Here is a 6918-nt window from a genome sequence, read left to right as displayed (position 1 = left end):
AAATAAATAAATAAATAAATAAATACATAAAATTAAAAATTTCACTGTTTACTAATTAATTTTTATTAAAACAAACTAAAGATTTGCTATACTACAGAGTCCCAAAATAATCTTGGTAATCATTAATCTATTGGTCTTTGAAAGAATGAATTTGTCAGGAAAACACAGATGTCACATAAATATGAAAGAAGTCATTTCATACACATCTAATTCTACTACCTTATATACTTACACATAAAGGAAATGGAGAGCTTGAGACTTTAGTGAAAAGATAATCCCAGAAAATAAATTCTCCATACTTTATTTTCAGATGAGTCCATATGCCTCAGAGTAATTTTGGGCAAGAGATTTATTTTTGCAAGTCTTAATTAACCAGTTAGATAAGTACCCAAGTAACCAGTTAATTGAATAAGGTAATTAATTTGTTAATAATTTAATCAGGTAATAAGTTAACCTATCATCAACATTTAAGGATGTTTGATTACTAGTAACAAAATGTTAAAGCCTTCAAATAAAACAATATTTTACATAACTCAGGGTTATATTCATCTATGAAATTAGTTTTTTGCAATGCACACATTTAGTTAAAATCAACATTTTGTGAGTACATATTAGGTATAAATATTAACCATTGAGAGGTCTCCAAACTGAGACAGTTTCCCTATAATTATGAGTGTACATTATGATAACATGACCAATATGGTGGTAAATGTTCTGGAGCAGTATCTGTGTAGCTGGAAGCATGGTATATTGAAGCCATGTGGTTACACACATGTAATATTGATAAATAAAGGCAATTTTATTTCCTCCAATAACAAAATGAGTAATAATAGTTTTACATTTAGTTTGTGTATTTTTAAAATTAAACAATCTCATCATGACATTGAAGTAAATCTTGAGATTTACTTCATATATAAATATATGTGAGAAACAAGAAAAAGTCATAATTAGGGTATATATATATATCTCAAGAATATTGGCTAAAATACATGACTATGAGGCTTTTTCAACACAGAAAAACTTAAGCATTGGAAAACTGGGAAGGCATAGTATTTTCCTGTCTGTCTCTCTTTCTCTTTTAATTCAATTAGCCAACATATGGTACATCATTTGTATCAGATGTAGAGTTCAACATTCACCAGTTGTATATAACACTCAGTGCTCATCACATCACATGCCCTCCTTAATGCTTATCACCTAGTTATCTCATTCCCCCACCCACCTCTCTTCTAGCAACACTCAGTTTGTTTCCTAGAGTTAAGAGTCTCTCATGGTTTGTCTCCCTCTCTGGTTTCTTCCCATTCACTTTTCCCTCCCATCCCCTATGATCGATAATTGTCTTTCTGTGATTGACTTACTTCACTCAATATAATACCCTCTAGTTCCAACCATGTCAATGTACTTGGTAAGATTTCATCCTTTTGATGGTTGAGTAATATTCCATGGAATATATATAATAAATATTATAATTTAATCATGGCATTAAGTGAAAAGAAATATATAATATATATATTATATATATATTTATATATATATCTCCATCTGTCGATAGACATCTGGGTTCTTTTCACTTAATGCCATGATTAAATTATGTGTGGCATACTAACAAGATAAACAAGATAATAGACATATGTGTACTGCAATACATCCTTGTTGTCCAATTTACTTGTAACAAAAATATTGTGTCAACAGCAGAGATTATGGTAGGATGAGTAACAAGCACTATCATGGCTACTTAACATAACCTTGAAAGTCTTACATGCAGCAATTAGACAAGAAAAAAGTTATATAAAAGAAATTGGCAAATTGGCAAGAAGACTGTTACTGTTTTGCAGGTGACATGATGCTACCTATAAGAAAGTACTAAAAGACTTCCCAGAGACTTTTAGAACCAATAAATAAATCTAATGTTATTTTAAGATATGGGATTAATATGTAAATTGTATTGTATTTTGTGTGCTAATAATCTCTATCTCTATCAGATAGAGAAATCAGAAAAATGTATTCTATCAAACAGAATATGATATCAAAATAATAAATTTAAGCAAGCTGGTGAAAAACCTGTACATTGAAGGCTTTAAGATATTCATGAAATAAAGTACACATGAATAAATGGGGAAAACATGCTCATAAATTGGTAGAATTAATATTGTTAAAATTCCATACTAATCAAAGCAATCTTACAGATTCAATAACATTCCTACCAAAATAACAATCACATTTCTCAAAGAAAAAAAAACAATTTTAAAATTTGTGTGGGGCACCTTGGTGGCAGAGTCAGTTAACTATCTGCCTCTTGGTTTTGGCTCAGGTCATGGTATCAGGTTTGTGAGATCCAGCCCCATATTGGGCTCTGTGATCAGCACATAATGTGCTTAAGATTTCTCTCCCTCTCCATCTGTCCCTCCTCCCCATTCACTCAGTCTCTTTATAAAATAAATAAATCTTTAAAAATCAATAAATGAATAAAATTTCTGTGGAACCATAAAAGACCCCAAATAGCCTAGAAAATCTTGAGAAAGAAGGTCAATGCCACAGGTATTTTACTCCCTGATTTTACTCTGTACTACAAAACTATACTGGTCAAGTTTGACATAAAAATATTGACATAAAAATAGACACATGGATCAATGGAACAAAATAGCCCAGAAATAAACCCACACATATATGGTTGATTAATTTTGTAATGAAGGCAAGAATGGCCTCATGAATATATATGGCCTCAGAATATATATATATATATATATATATATATATATATATATATATATATATATATATTTCAGCCATCACAAAAAAATGAAATCTTATCCTTAGCAATGATGTAGATGGAACTAGGTAGCATTATGCTGAGTGAAATAAGTCAGTCAGAGACAGACAAATGTCATTCAATTTCACTAATATGTGGAATTCAAAAAACAGAACAGATGAACATATGAGAAGGGAAGGAAAAATAAAATAAGATAAAAATAGAATAGGAGGTAAACCATAAGAGTCTTAACTATAGGAAACAAACAGGGTTGCTGGAGGGGTGGAGGGTGGGAAGATGGGTAACTGGGTGATGGGCATTAAAGGGGAGGCTTATGTGTGAGCACTGGGTTTTATATTCAACTGATTAATCACTAAATTCTACCTCTGAAACTAATAATACACTATATGCTAACTAAATTGCATCTATTATTTCTTAAGATTTTATTTATTTATTTATTCATGAGAGAGAGAGAGAGGCAGAGACATAGGCAAAGGGAGAAGCAGGATCCCTGCAAGGATGCTGATGTGGGACTCGATCCCAGGACCCCAGGATCACAACCTGAGCCAAAATCAGACACTCAACCACTGAGCCACTTATGCACCCCTAAATAGAAGAACATATTCACAAATTATATTGGATAAAGTGTTAATATTCAAAATATATAAAGAATTTATAAAACTCAGTAACAAATTTAGTCTGATTGAAAATGGGTAGTGGTTCTAAATAGACATAGACCCAAAGAAGACAAAGAGGACATATAAATGGCCAACGGCCACGTGAAAAGGTTTTCAACACTACTAAATATCAGGGAAATGCAAATGAAATCCACAATGAGATCTCATCTTCACTTGTCAGAATGTCTATTATCAAAAAACAAGAAAGAAAAAGTTGGTAAGAATGTTTGCAGCAGCAATGTCCACAATAGCCAAACTGTGGAAGAAGCCTCGGTGTCCATCAAAAGATGAATGGATAAAGAAGATGTGGTTTATGTATACAATGGAATATTACTCAGCCATTAGAAACGACAAATACCCGCCATTTGCTTCAACATGGATGGAATTGGAGGGTATTATGCTGAGTGAAGTGAGTCAATCGGAGAAGGACAAACTTTATATGGTCTCGTTCATTTGGGGAATATATAAAATAGTGAAAAGGAATAAGGGGGAAAGGAGAAAAAATGAGTGTGAAATATCAGAAAGGGAGACAGAACATGAGAGACTCCTAACTCTGAGAAACGAACAATGGGTGGTAGAAAGAGAGGTGGGCAGGGCGTGGGGGTGACTGGGTGATGGGCACTGAGGGGGCACTTGATGGGATGAGCAGTGGGTGTTATTCTATATTTTGGCAAATTGAACACCAATGGGCTTGATCATTTTAATTACTGACTTTGACAAAATTTAATCTCTTAATAATGCATTATGTAATCTCACTCATCAAATATTTAATAAGTGGTACAAGTATCACATTAATTCACTTCTTGGTGTGTTTTTGAATCATTTCTTTTCATGGATATATATTTATATTTGCTTTTAGTTGATTTTCTCTTATCTTAATTTTTCTTTAGCAATTTGTTTATTTTAGAAGGAGAGTGAGATCAGGGGGAGGAACAGAGGGAGAGAGAGACACACTATTTAGCAATCTCCACATTTAGTGGTGGAGTCAGATGATGGGCTTGATCCCATGGTCCTGGGATCATGACTTGAGCCATAAACCATGTTACAAGGCTTACTGACTGCCACCCAAGTGCCTCTGTCTCATTTTAATTTTAGTGAATCACAGCTTGTTAAAAGAACGTAGGAATATGGGAATCTTTAAAATCTTTGAAAATTAAACAATTTTGTTATTCAAAGATTCAAATTTATGCAGGTCTGCTATACTTATAAGATAGTATTTTTAACAAAAGGTGTCAATAGGACACACCCCTTAACTGTTGACACTGATCTGAGGAAGTTTGATGCTGCCAGAATATAAGAGGCTTTCTCCTCCAGAACAGATGTCTTAGGATGACCCTGTTCAAAGAGGATACAGATCCAGCTTGTTGAAGTCATCATTTTTATCTTTGTGAGTAGGTCTTTCATAGTCATTTCTAATATTTAGTAATTTTTTATCAATCCTGAACTCTAGAAAATCCAAATTTGCATTACTTTCTCCATGTAGTTTTACCAATAAAATTATATGCTTATCTATCCCACAATGTGAAAAACTAAAAGGTATGCTAGCCGACACAAACATTGGGTAAAGCCCATGCAATAACTTATCAATTCAGTTACATTTAGCTGTGATCATATTATTGTTAACAGAACCTATTAACTGATCATGCCAATATTCTGAGGAAAAATTATGATTTTGTGTTATGTTTGGGCAATGGGGATCAGAAAAATATGGAAGGAATATTATCGATGTGCTGTAAATTTTCTGTGACTATACTGAGAAAATGAAAAGGAATATTTATACTCATGCCTTCTATTATCATTGAAAATATTTTGCAATTTAAAGACATACAATGTCATCATCATTGGTACTAAAGGACTGAATACAGAAAAATTGATAGCTGTTTTACACCAAAGAGAAAAAAATAATCAGACTACTACATTTTGCATGTCTTAGACTATTCAATGTTTAACTTTCTCTCTTCCACTTAATTACATTTAAATATTTTATTTATAGGATGAATTAATTTCTCATCTGGATTTCCAAACTCTTTGAATACATAGTCAGTTAGTTAGGAATAATCCTATAGAATCCTCTTTGTGTAGATGTACTAATATTTTAATTAAGAAAATTGTGTCTCTTGTGTAATACTGAAAGAATAGTTAAGAAATTTAAAACAAAAATAATTTAACATTATTATTTCTTGAAAAAAATATAATTTCCTATCAGTGATTTTATTAACTGATGTCTTTAATTGATTTTCTGGTAAATACTATAAACCAATAGCATGTTGAATAGACAATTAGTTCTATGACAGGGAAAATTGTCTTAAAATATGCCTAATCCATTCAAAAGTTATTAGTGATTAGGCATAATCACTATGCCTAAGTGAAAATATGCCTAAATCCATTCAAAAGTTAAATGCTAATATTTCCAAATTAAAAAGAAACCCAAAATTATAAACATCAAAAGAAAAGGTATCATGACAAAAAGTATTTGATAAATTAAATAGTAATTTTAACTTCTGTAATGACTAAATTAATCTTTCTTACATATGTGTAAAGGGAAAAGAGAAGCTCAAATTTCTGTATTATTAAGCTATATTTGTTCACATTATAACAATTTTTAAAAATCTCATTAAGGTTAAATTTAAATATAAAGCTGAAATGAATGAGAGCATCTCAAATTTCTATAGATGGATGGAATTAATAAAGAAAATGTTACATATACATAGAAAGGAATATTTCTCACCTTAGAACAGAAAGAAATTCTGACACATGTTATGACATGAATGGCTTTTGAGGACATGATGTTAAGTGAAACAAGCCAATCCCAAAAGACAAATTCTGTGGAATTCCACTAGACTCAAGATCTTATAATAATCAAATTTACAGAGCCAGACTAGAAAAATGTTGTTTTCTAGTTTCCAGGGACAGGGTGAAACAGGAAATCATTGCTTGATGGGTACAGAGTTTTTGTTATAGATTATGAAGAGTCCTGGAGTTACATATTGGTCATGGTTGCAGAATAATGTGAATATACATAATGACACTATAATGACATACATTTAAAAATGGGTAAGATCACAGCAAAAGTTATTTTAGGAAACTTACCCAACACTCTGCAGTTATTAAATTACCGATTGACTTTAAGTATATGTTTAGTTTTATCGTTATTCAATAATGAGAAAGTAGAATAATGGAAATAAGGCTTCAAATCAAAGAAAAGAGTTAGGGTGGTTTTGAGGTTATTCACAAAAGCAATAAAGAAATCCATAATTAGGTAGCTTATACAGTTACTAGGTGTGCAGGATGCAAGTTTTGCTGATATGGGGTGTGCAAATAACAAAGTTTTAGGAAATGCAGTTAGGAGAAAGTATGTGTCCAGAGTATTTAAATTTGAAACAACCCACTAAAACCCAGAACTAGAATCCTTCTAAGACAATAATTATTCTGAAGCAGTGGAGTTAGGGATTGAATGAGATTTTTGCCCTGTCTTTCTCTGTTTTGATTAGC

Source organism: Vulpes lagopus, chromosome 13 (assembly GCF_018345385.1).
Source record: "Vulpes lagopus strain Blue_001 chromosome 13, ASM1834538v1, whole genome shotgun sequence".
Taxonomy (NCBI): domain Eukaryota; kingdom Metazoa; phylum Chordata; class Mammalia; order Carnivora; family Canidae; genus Vulpes; species Vulpes lagopus.
This window is presented reverse-complemented; position numbering follows the sequence as displayed.